This window comes from Pongo abelii, chromosome 10, assembly GCF_028885655.2.
Source record: "Pongo abelii isolate AG06213 chromosome 10, NHGRI_mPonAbe1-v2.0_pri, whole genome shotgun sequence".
In the NCBI taxonomy this organism is placed as follows: Eukaryota; Metazoa; Chordata; class Mammalia; order Primates; family Hominidae; genus Pongo; species Pongo abelii.
In genome coordinates this window covers 71,284,050-71,296,862 of record NC_071995.2, presented here as the reverse complement: position 1 = coordinate 71,296,862, position 12,813 = coordinate 71,284,050, and the positions used below count along the sequence as shown (strand labels likewise).

Sequence of the window (12,813 nt, the reverse complement as noted above, 5' to 3'; positions counted from 1 at the left end):
TTTATCTCTAGCTGGTAACTCCAGATATCATCACTCATCTGGAGGAATGATAAAAATACAAATCAAAAAACCTAGCAGAGGAAGGTTTGTAACACTGAAATAATTATCATTTTTCAGTAACATGACAAAATCCCATGTGATACACTCAGGATGGATTCGGTCAGTGCTTGGTCAATGAAAAACTTAAGAAAAATCTTAGAAATAGCCAAATTTATCAGCTATTTTTTTACATAATGAAAACTCCAGTGGAAGAAAATAAAAGGCTAGAGCAAGTAAGACCAGGAGCAGCAACACCAGCACCAGCAGCAACAAGCCTTGCTATTCTGAACATGGTGCACCTGCAGTGCTCTCTTGTCTTTGTTTGGCTGTTCTGGTTCCTTTTCAAATCCAAGTTCAATTGATTCTGTGACCTACTGAATGAACTTCTAATATATATCTTTTTTGGCATAAATTAACCAGTGTTAATTTCTGATTAGTACAATAGGTACCAGTTTTAATCTGTTACTAATTCTTGGAATACTTTGTAACATAAATTGGTTATGTTACTATGAATAATAATAAATAAAATTTCTAATGTGAAATCAAGATGCATTTGATATTCTATAGTAATAACTATAGTTATTACTCTCTCACCTCTCTATGGTTATTACGGAATTAAATCTAGGATTTGCACAATTATAATTTTGATTATAATTAGTTTTATATATATTTTTTTTACAATAATAGTCAAAGTTTTCAGAATCATTCCTCTATAATATGAATAGAAAACAATGCCTAACACTAGAAAAGACATTTTAAGCTCATATGATACCTTTAAAAATGTGGTTAGTAGTTTGTGCAATACTTAATTTTCTCATTGTCCATTCAAGCATTCTGCAACTACCTATGAATTACCAGAATTGCAATTTCAATCATCAACCATTGATCAAAATGTCAATATAAGGAAATAAAGCTTCCATCTTTGGCACAGATTAAAATAATGTTTATTTGACTATGCTACATTAAGAAGTTTAAATTCATTTGTTTTATAAAACTCATTACCCTATAGAGCAATACATATATTGGAATGCATTTAAGTAAATATTTTTGTTAATATTATTAATAACTCTAAAAATATTTTCAAAACAAATATTTTAATATCATAAGCATATTTTTATGATTTTTCACATTTTTTCAAGTTCCAAAAATCTACCTCAGGTAATCTTGCCTACTGTACTCAAAAGTTATTGTATTACATTATATTATTTTTCTTTACATTTATCAGTATCTAAAATTATCATACATCTTTATATCATTTAATTGCTGTTTTTAGCCTAAAAATATAATACCTGACAAAGTTGTCATTCAGATACTAAGAAGACAGAGACATTTTTAGGCAAACAAAAGCCAAGGGAGTTCATTACCACCAGGCAAGCATTACAAAAAAATGCCAAAGGGATTGGTTCAAGCTGAAATGAAAGGAACTTATTTAATAAAATGAAAACATATGAAAGTATAAAACTTGCTGATAAAGGAAAGCATATAGTCAAATTCAGAATAATACTCCAATGATGGTGTGTATCTTGCTTGATGCTATTACAAAAGGGTGAAAGATAAAAATAGCTATAGCTACAATAATTTGTTAACATATACACACATAAAACTATGAAAATTGTGACTTAAATAACATAAAATGTTGGAAGCAGGAGTAAAAATGTGAAGTTTTTGTATGTGATTGAAGCTAAGTTGTTATCACTTTATAATTGACTGTTATAAAAATAAGGTTTTATGTGATCTTAAAATAATCGCAAGAGAAAAATCTCCAGTAGATATGGAACAGTTAAAAACAAAAGAATCCAAGCATACCACTGTGAAAGCAATCAAGTCATAAGGAAAGAAAGAGTGAAAGAAAGAATGAAAAGAACTACAAAGCAGTCCAAAAACCTTAACAAAGTGGCAGGATTATGTCATCACCTATCAATATTACTTTAAATGTAAACAGACTAAATTCTCCAATCAAAATACATAAAGTGGCTGAGTGGATAAAACCAAGATCCACCTATATGCTACCTACAAGAGAACACACAGGATGGAGCGAATGGATGGAAAAAGATATTCAAGGCAAATAGTAACCAAAAGAGAGCAGACAAAATAGATTTAATTCAAATCTTTCACAAATCACAAGAAGTTTATTATATAATGATCAAAGTGTTAGCTCAAGAAGAAAATATAACAATTACAAATGTACATGTATCCAACATCAAAACACCTGAATATATACCAGCATAGATGCAAAATATAAAGCATAAAGCAAAAAACAAGCAAAATATAAAACATAAAGCAAACATTGGTAAATCTCAAAGGAGAAATAAAGAATAATACAGTCACGGTAGAAGACTGAAATGCCCCAGATACAATAAGGGTACAGCCAGACTCAGCAATACTATAGACCAAATGCACCTAACAAATATATAAAGAACTTTCTACCCCCAAACAGAAGAATATATATCTCAAGAACACATGGAGCATTTTCCAGGGTAGACCACACGTTAAATTACAAAGTGAAGTCTCAGTAAATTAAAGCAGACCAAATTCATTCTAGGTATCTTTTCCATCATAATGAAATAAAACTAGAAATCAATAATAGTAAGGAAAAATGAACATTTACTAATACATGGAAACTAAACAAGATACTCTTAAGCAACCCTTGGGTTAAAGAGAAAAATCAACAGGGAATTTAAAAGATATCTTAAGATGAATGAAACAAAATAAATTACATAGCAAAGCTTATAGGATACAACAAAAGCAGTATTAACAGGAAAATTTATAACAATAAATGGTTACATTAAAAAAGATTCAAATAAGCAATAAACAAAATAGGAGAATAAACTGAGCCCAAATATAGCAGAAAAAAAGAAAAATAAAGATTAGAGCCAAAATAAATCAAAGAGTTTAGGAAAACAATTTTAAAAATCAACAAAACTAAGATTTTTTTAAGTAGACAAAACTGACAAAATCTTTAGCTAGACTAAGGAGAAGGAAACATTGAATCAAATTAAATCAGATATGAGAGAGAAGATATTATAATAAATACCTCAGATTTTTAAAAAAATTGTAAGAAACTATTATCATAATTATACACCAAGAAATTGGATAATCTAGAAGAAATTGATAATTTCCTAGAAATATACAACCTACCAATGCTAAACCAAGAAATAATGAAAACCTGTACTGACCAATAACACATAAGGAGTTTGAATTAGTAACTAAAAGCTTCCCAACAAAGAAAGACCCACCACCGTACGTCTTCAAGGGTGACTTCTAACAAACATTCAAAAAAGAATTAAACTTTTCCAAAAATTAGAGGAGGGGACACTTTCAAACTCATTTTGTGAGTATACCTTTAACCTGATACCAAAGTCAGACAAAGACACCACATATAAAGAAAACTACAGGCCAATATCTCTGATGAACATAGATTCAAAATTTCTCAATATAATATTAGAAAACCAAATTTAACAGCATATTAAAATGATTACACATCATAACCAAGTGGTATTTATTCCTGGGAAGCAAGGATTGTTCAACATTCACAAACTAATCAATGCGATACGACACATTTTTAAAAAATAGAAAAAAAAGATCATCTCAATAAATGGAGTAAGTGCATTTGAGAAAGTTCAACATACGTTCATAATTAAAACTCTCAACAAAATAGGTATATAAGGAAATTACACTAACATAATAAAGGCCACAGACGAAAACTCTACAGCTGACTTTATAATAAATGGGGAAAACCTCAAAACTTTTCTCCCAACATACAGTAGATTTTCAACACTTCTATTCAACATACTATTAGAAATTCTAGTTAAACAATTAGACAATTAACCAAAAGGTATCCAAATAAGAAAGGAAGAAGTTAAATTATATCTGTTTGCAGAAGACATGATCATATATGTAGAAAACTGTAAAGACTCAACCAAAAAAATAAAACCTGTTAGAACTAATAAACACATTCAGTAAATTTGTAGGATAGAAAACCAACACAAAAAATCAGATCCGTTTATATAAACAAACGATGAACCATTGGAAAAGAAAACTAAGAAATATTTTCTTTCACAATAACAACAAAATTAAAATACTAAAAACTAAACCCAATCAAAAAGTAAAAGACTTTTAAAAATTATAAAACATCAATGAAAATTAAAGAATATACAGACAAATGGAAAGCCATCCTATACTCTTGGGTTGAAAGATTTAATATTATTAAAATGTCTATACTAACCAAAGTGATCTGAAGAATCGATGCAATCCCTATCAAAAATCTCAGTAAAATTCTTTACAAAAATAGAATAAAAATCTTAAAATTCATATGGAATCACAGAAGACCACAAATAGCTAAGCAATTTTGAGCAACAAGACCAAAATCGGAGGCATCACAAAGCTGGAGCCATTCAAAAAGTATGGTAATGGAACAAAAAGAGAGATTGATGAATGAAACCAAACAGCCCAGAAATACAACCGTGTTTCTTGTCGACTGATCTTCAACAAAGATGCCAAGAAGACACAATGGAGAAAGGACAGTCTTGTCAATAAATAGTGCTGAGAAAACTGAATATCCACATGCAAAAGTTTAAAATTGGAACATAGTCTTATAAAACATTCTAAAATCAACTCAACGTGGATTAAACTTAAGACCTGAAACCATAGAACTACTAGAAGCACATATAGTTTCTATATGTTTCTTGATATTTGCCTGGGCAATAATTTTTTAGATATAACCTCTAAAGAAAGAACAAATACCCGTAGCATATATAGTAGACAAGTCAAACTGTATCAGATAATAAAGCTTCTGTACAGCAAATAAAATCAACAGAGTGAAAATTCAACTTATGGAATGGGAGAAAATACTTGCAAACCATATGTCTGATAAGGGGTTAATATGCAAAGCATATCAAAAATGTATACAACTCAAGAGCAAAATAGTAAATAACCTGATTAATATATGGGCTAGGGATTTGTATAGATGTTTCCCAAAAGAATACATAGAAATAGACAACAGGTAAATCAAAAAGTGCTCAAATCACTAATCATCGGGGAAATGTTAATGAAAACCACAATGAGATATTACTTCACACCTGCTAGAAAAGGTATTATCAAAAAGATAAAAGAGAAGCATTGGTTAGGATGTTGAAACAAAGTAATCCTTTTACAATGTTGGTGGGACTATAAATTGGTGTTGCCATTGTGAAAAACAGTATGGAAATGGCCCAAAGGTTTTTAAAAATAGAACTACCATATAATCCAGCCATTCCACTTATAGACGCTTATGCAAAAGAAATAAAATCAGTATCCTAAAGAGATATCTGTATCCTCATATTCTCTATAGCATCATTCACAAATAACCAAAATGTGGAACCAATCTAAGTGTTCCTGGTAGGAAGAAGGGATTAAAAACATGTTACACACACACACACACACACGGAATGAAATATTCGGCATTCAAAAGAAGGAAATACTGCCATTTTCAACAACATGGATGAACCTAGAAGACATTATATTAAGTAGAATAAGCCAGACACACAAAAACTAATACTGCATGATTTCTCTTACATGTGAAGTTTTAAAAAGTCAAACTCATAATTGCAGAGAGTAGAACAGTGGTTTCCAAAGCCCAGAGGCTGAGAGAAGTGGGGAAATGTTAATCAAAGGGTACAAAGTTTTAGTTACACAGAACAATAATTTCTGTAGATCTAACATATAGCACTGTGACTCTAGTTAACAACAATGTATTGTATACTTGAAGTGTGCTAAGAGAGTTGATCTTAAGTGTTATCAGTCCAACAAAACGGTATTTGAGGTGATTGATATATTACTTAGTTTGATTGTGAGCAGTTTATAGTGTATACGTGTATCATGACATCAGGTTGTACAGCTTAAATACATACACATTTTATTTGTCAAATATGCCTCAATAAATTTAGAAAGAAATAGTATGTGAAATTGATGGCCGGTGGTAGCCATGCACTAACATGTCCTCAACAAATTTTATTTTATTCTAATAGACTCATGCGTTGAATTTAAGCAGTTGTTTAATTAATTATGATTTTTATAATTTTCTCCATTATTATATTATCAGGTAAGAAATAAAAATTTAGATTTTCCTTTTATTCTAAAATGTAAAGTTTCAACAGAACATTGATGCTGTGGTTTGAACGCGTCCCCCAGAATCCATGCATTGGAAACTTAATCCCCAGTGTAATAGTGTTGAGAGGTGAGACCTTTAAGAGGTGATTAGGTTACCAGAGCTCTGTTATTATGAATAGAGTAATGTCATTATTGCAGGGCAAGGTTTCTTATCACGACAGTGCATTTGTTATCATTTCAAATTTGGCTTTCCCTTCCTCCCTCTCATGTGTTCTCTTATGTGTTCCCTTCTGCTTTTCCATCTTCTGCCATGGGATGACAGAGCAAGAGGGCCCTTATGAGATGTAGACCTTCAGTCTTGGACTTCTCAGCCTTCAGAATTATGAGCCAAATAAATTTATTTTCATTATAAATTACTCAGTCTGTGGTATTCTTTTATAGCAGTACACAATGGATTAAGACAATGGAATACTGCATATGCCCTGAAAGTAGTTTTTCCTATTTTCTCTTTCAAGAAATGTAAATAATTGCATATGCTCTATTAAATGTCAAATGACTATGTCCTACATTTGTTTATAGAAAATATTTTTAACCCATCACTCTGAGCAAAACTTACAAAGTGCTGAAATATTTTGAAGTGAAATGGAAACTTACTTTCATATTATTATGGCATCTTGACAATTTGTTAGTTCCAAATTCTAGCAAACATTTTTTTCCTTCTAAGATTGAGATGTTCTATTAGCAACACTTCAGGAAGGGAGAACCTGTGACTTTCCTCTATTTTGTTGGTAATTATAAGCAGGAGGCAGTCACAGCTCAACTACGTGTTGTAGGTATGTGCTTGGTTTGGGAAGGAGGTTTACTTTGAGGAGAAAAACTAACCTATTATCTATGGAGTAAGAAAATGCCAGCCAGTGCAAATCTAAAAGTTTTTCAATTAAGCTAAGTAATTAGATTTTGGATGTAGCCAGTGAACTTCCACTAAACAATCTAAATTGTGAAACTCAATGCCACTTCCAAAAGGATTGTGTAAGAATTATAAATAAAAGTGAAACAGAATAGAAAATGTCCGATGCATGCTCTTATGACAAATGTGCTCCAGGACCCAAAACAGAAAAATATGCTTTCCAAGTTTCTCACAGCATAATGTGTCCTAATGAATTTTACATGAGAATTATATGTATGAAAGCAGTACATTGAATGAGCATAGTTTTCATAAACATAACCAAGCCTCTCTAAAATGGAATTCTCTTTACCCACTATAATACTGCATACCACTGTATGACAGAATGTAGACTCCACAAAATGTATGCCGTTGTCTTTTTGAATAGTATTTTTGCAGTCATAAAAATAAAATCAGTCTTTTTATTAGGCTAGGTTACAAATCAATATTGAAAAATTATCAGTAAGAAATAGTATTTTCAATAGGGGTTAAATACAAACTTTGATATACTTTTCAGATAGTCTAATTTAACTCTCATTACATCTCTAAGAAGTAAAATACTGAACATGTTATATTTAAATCACGAATTAAAATAAGAGCTATTTTTTAAAAAAAGAATCTTTTTTAAAACTTAACTTTGGAATCATCTCATGCTGCTTGTTCTTTCATTTTTACCTGCACTTTTTTGTATCTTTTTGCATTTACTTTTTGTCTTGTTTTAGAAGAGAACATAAGAATGTCAAAGTGGTGTGTGTATATTTAATCGACCTCCTGCTGCAAATATCTAACATTGTGGAGCTTTATGCTATGAAATAGAATTAATATTGACAATGATGAAAACTATTAGACAAAATAAAACCATACGTATTTTTATAGCCCAGAAATCTCTGTCATGATGGAATATAAATGCTGCCTATGCATTTATGAGGACATATGAGACCATTAAAATGAAAACATCTCTTAATCATGAAAGACAGCTCTTCAAATACCCCATGCTTATGGATAATGGATTGTTAGAGGTTACAATGTCTAGTGTTCCCTAACCCGCTTCCCATAGATACATAATCATCTGGAAGATGCCCTATTATATTTCTGAGTATCTCTCAGGAACAGGAAAGATGGTTCAGAGCCAGAAGTACATAGAGTGACAATGTAAAATGGTACCTTACACTTACACAGAGTTTTAGTCAAGATATGGGAAGTTAGAGGAATTAGATGATATGTATTTTTTTTAAATGCTCTAAAACATGCCTTTGCACTCTGAAGTGCAAAAATGAAAAAAAAAATAGAATAGAAAAAGTATAAAAGCTTCAAACATAGCTATTGTAAATATAATAGCAAAATGTTTTATTTTTCTTGATAAAAAGACAGTGAGAATCTGCCACGGAGCTCTGAAAAAAGTTGATTTTGCACGATGTATATATGCAAGATTGACAACTCAAAGTTTTATATGAGCTAAAGAAATAGAGGGGGAAAAAGGCTATTCATTCCTTGCAAGTTACTCTGCCTACCCTTTTTATCTGATCTCCATTTGAAGACAGATAGTTATAAGATTATGAAACTTCTCTATAGAGAACTCTCAAGTGAATGCACTATGTCCTGAAAATAGCTGAATGTTCTAGTATCTCATCACTAACCCTGGATTTTTTGGTTCCCAAATGTCCATCAATTTATTATTACTGAGAACCAATGTATTATTATTGAGAATCAGGATGCCTTCTCCCACAATAATACTACAAATCTCTGGCCTTTGTTACTTATGAACTGCAAGGACTGGAAGCCAAGAAATTCATGGCAGGTTCCAGGTCAGGACCATAGACTGTGGACCACATCTATCTGTAAAAAGAGTTTTAGTACAGAATTACCTCCTTTGTTCAGCAGGAAAGGATGGCAAATTGGAGGAATTCACATTCAGCAGCCGAGTTTGTTCTGACACTGTGAGCTTCTACTTTTTCTAAAAAGTAGAAAAAATTTTGACACCACTTGGAGTCAAAATACCTATGCTTGCATATCAACAATAGGACTCACTGCTTGTGTAACTTGGAGATCTCAATGGTAAGTACTGCTCCTAAAATGAGGAAGTTAGTTCAGTGAGATCTAATTCAGGTATTGGATTATTGGTGAGAATTTATTTTATTTTATTTTTGAAACAGAGTTTCGCTCTTGTCGCCCAGGCTGGAGTGCAATGGCAGAATCTCAGCTCACTGCAACCTCCACCTCCCTGTTCAAGTGATTCTCCTGCCTTAGCCTTCTGAGCAGCTGGGGATTATAGGCACATGCCACCACACCTGGCTACTTTTTGTATTGTTAGTAGAGACAAGGTTTTGCCATGTTGGCCAGGCTGGTCTCAAACTCCTGACCTCAGGTGATCCACCTGCCTCAGCCTCCCAAAGTGGGGGGGGAGGCATGAGCCACCATGCCCTGTCTCTACAGAATTTATTGGTTAGCTTTTATTATTATTATTACTATTATACTTTAAGTTCTAGGGTACATGTGCACAACGTGCAGGTTTTTTACATATGTATACATGTGCCATGTTGGTGTGCTGCACCCATGAACTTGTCATTTACACTAGGTATATCTCCTAATGCTATCCCTCCCCCTTCCCCGCACCCCACAACAGGCCCCAGTGTGTGATGTTCCCCTTCCTGTGTCCAAGTGTTCTCATTGTTCAATTCCCAACTCTGAGTGAGAAAATGCGGTGTTTGGTTTTTTGTCCTTGCGATAGTTTTCTGAGAATGATGGCTTCCAGCTTCATCCATGTCCCTACAAAGGACATGAACTCATCCTTTTTATGGCTGCACAGTATTCCATGGTGTATATGTGCCACATTTTCTTAATCTGGTCTATCACTGATGGACATTTGGGTTGGTTCCAAGTCTTTGCTATTGTGAATAGTGCCGCAATAAACATACATGTGCATATGTCTTTATAGCAGCATGATTTATAATCCTTTGGGTATATACCCAGTAATAGGATGGCTGGGTCAAATGGTATTTCTAGTTCTAGATCCCTGAGGAATCGCCACACTGACTTCCACAATGGTTGAACTAGTTTACAGTCCCACCAACAGTGTAAAAGTGTTCCTATTTCTCCACATCCTCTCCAGCACCTGTTGTTTCCTGACTTTTTAATGATCGCCATTCTAACTGGAGTGAGATGGTATCTCACTGTGGTTTTGATTTGCATTTCTCTGATGGCCAGTGATGATGAGCATTTTCTCATGTGTCTTTTGGCTGCATAAATGTTTTCTTTTGAGGTGTCTGTTCATATCCTTTGCCCACTTTTTGATGGGGTTGTTTTTTTCTTGTAAATTTGTTTGAGTTCATTGTAGATTCTGGATATTAGCCCTTTGTCAGATGAGTAGATTGCAAAAATTTTCTCCCATTCTGTAGGTTGCCTGTTCAGTCTGACGGTAGTTTCTTTTGCTGTGCAGAAGCTCTTTAGTTTAATTAGATCCCATTTGTCAGTTTTGGCTTTTGTTGCCATTGCTTTTGGTGTTTTAGTCATGAAAGTCCTGCCCATGCCTATGTCCTGAATGATATTGCCTAGGTTTTCTTCTAGGGTTTTTATGGTTTTAGGTCTAACATTTAAGTCTTTAATCCATCTTGAATTAATTTTTGTATAAGGTATAGGGAAGGGATCCAGTTTCAGCTTTCTACATATGGCTAGCCAGTTTTCCCAGCACCATTTATTAAATAGGGAATCCTTTCCCCATTTCTTGTTTTTGTCAGGTTTGTCAAAGATCAGATGGTTGTAGATGTGTGGTATTATTTCTGAGGGCTCTGTTCTGTTCCATTGGTCACTGCCCAAGGTAATTTATAGATTCAATGTCATCCCTATGAAGCTACCAATGACTTTCTTCACATAATTGGAAAGAGCTACTTTAAAGTTCACATGGAATCAAAAAAGAGCCCGCATTGCCAAGTCAATCCTAAGCCAAAAGAACAAAGCTGGAGGCATCATGCTACCTGACTTTAAACTATACTACAAGGCTCCAGTAACCAAAACAGCATGGTACTGGTACCAAAACAGTGCTTAGCTTTTGAGCAACATTTGATACCATGCTTAAATATTTTAAACAATAAGGAATCATTAACCAGCATAAAGCATTGAGAATCATGTGTTTCAGATGCTTGTTTCAGAATGTTTCCTGATGGTAAGGTGATGAGAGATGAGAGTTGAGAGCCTGGGTATCAGAAGACTGGTTATGAGAGTGCTGCAATCATCAGGCCGCCGATGAAGCAGAGAACACACTTCAGCATTGAGTGGGTCCAGCATATTCAGAGCAGACAGTTTTCTTTGTGGTGTGAGTTCTCTAGAACTCACAGATAGGTTCCCAGAGAAGGACAAAATCATTAAGGAAACTTCTGTTCTATGAGATTGGTTCTCTGTAGAATGGATAGTAATTTTGTGTGGGTTTTCTAGGAACTCTATGTATCGTAAGAGCTTAAGGGAAGGGAAAGAAAGAGCAATTATTCAACTGTGATTTATAAATGGTTTCATAGAACAAATCTAGCACTGGTAGAGCATGCATCTAAATGTAGTGCCACCTAGGGGAAGGGAGAGATCCAGATAAACTCAACTATCCTAAATATCTCAGGGGGCAAAACAAACTGACCTAGTGTGAACACTGTCTATGCTTATGAGTTGGAGGTTATTAAAAATCATGCCCACCCACCACTATTCCTGCCATGGACATATCCAGAAATTGAGATTTAATAATTTCCTTATATAAAAGCCTACTGTTAAAGTGTTAATATGTTATTTGAGTGATGTCTGGTATTAATCCATTACCGCCTATTTGTAAGTAGCAAAATAGATACCATCAAGAAAGGAAAACAGCTACAAGAAAAAGGGAAACAGGCCAAACCAGTTGGGATGGGGCTACCTTGAAAAACACTACCAGGAAAACTGAGCTGAACCTAGCTAGGACTCCAGAAAAGAAGAACTTTCTCAGTCATGTCATGTATGGTATCAGCATCCTATAGGTACTTGGCATTCCTGTGGTGTGTGCTCTTCCCTCCAAAGATAAGCCTATGCTTCTATATACTGGAAATTAACTCTAGAAATGAAACTGTTCTTCTCATTTTTTCTTTTTATTTTTCCTGGTGATTAATTATTGTTCTTTCATGGTTTTTCTCTTAAAATCATCCAATTGATCTATAAAAATTTATTCAACTTATTGTGTGGAAACACCCTGAGAAGAACAAAGAGAAGTTTAAATAATGAGGACCAGGATATCTGCAAGTAAGCCAATAGTCATTCTTTCCTTCCTTACTAAGAAAACCCAGTTTTATTCAGGGTGAAAATGGACCGACTAAGAATTTATCATTTTCTAGCTCTCCATGGAAGCTAGAAACGTTTATATAACATAGTTTTGTCCAATCGTATATAACAGAGAGAAAATATTTGATTTTTTTTGAGAAAAAAGTCTCCAAAGAGAACTAATCCAGCCAGGACATACACTTTTACCTCCTGCTGCTCTTGTGCTTCTTGCCCAGAATATAACTGTGATGCTGGAAGTAGGACAGCCATTTTGTAGTTTCAGGGTGATATGTCTGAGCTAAATAAAAGCAAACTGAAAATATAAAAATCAGGGTAACTGATGGCATTGTGGTTCACCTTACTAGTCTCATTAAGTGAGACAAATAAAACTCCATAGCAGAAAGAATTAATTAATTTAGGAGACTCATGTCAATGTCTAGGTAAGAAGTAATGAGAACAAGACATCTAAGCTTATA

At 33.5% G+C, this 12,813-nt stretch overlaps 1 long non-coding RNA gene across 1 annotated transcript in view; it reads left to right on the top strand.

Moving 5' to 3' along the window:
* The first annotated feature begins 12,239 nt into the window (after positions 1 to 12,239).
* The window catches only part of LOC134759467 (uncharacterized), a 74,585-nt gene continuing 74,011 nt past the window's right edge, over positions 12,240 to 12,813 (top strand). Inside the window, exon 1 of the long non-coding RNA XR_010135690.1 lies at positions 12,240 to 12,319. This is a non-coding gene — a long non-coding RNA (uncharacterized LOC134759467). The remainder of the gene's footprint in view (positions 12,320 to 12,813) is intronic.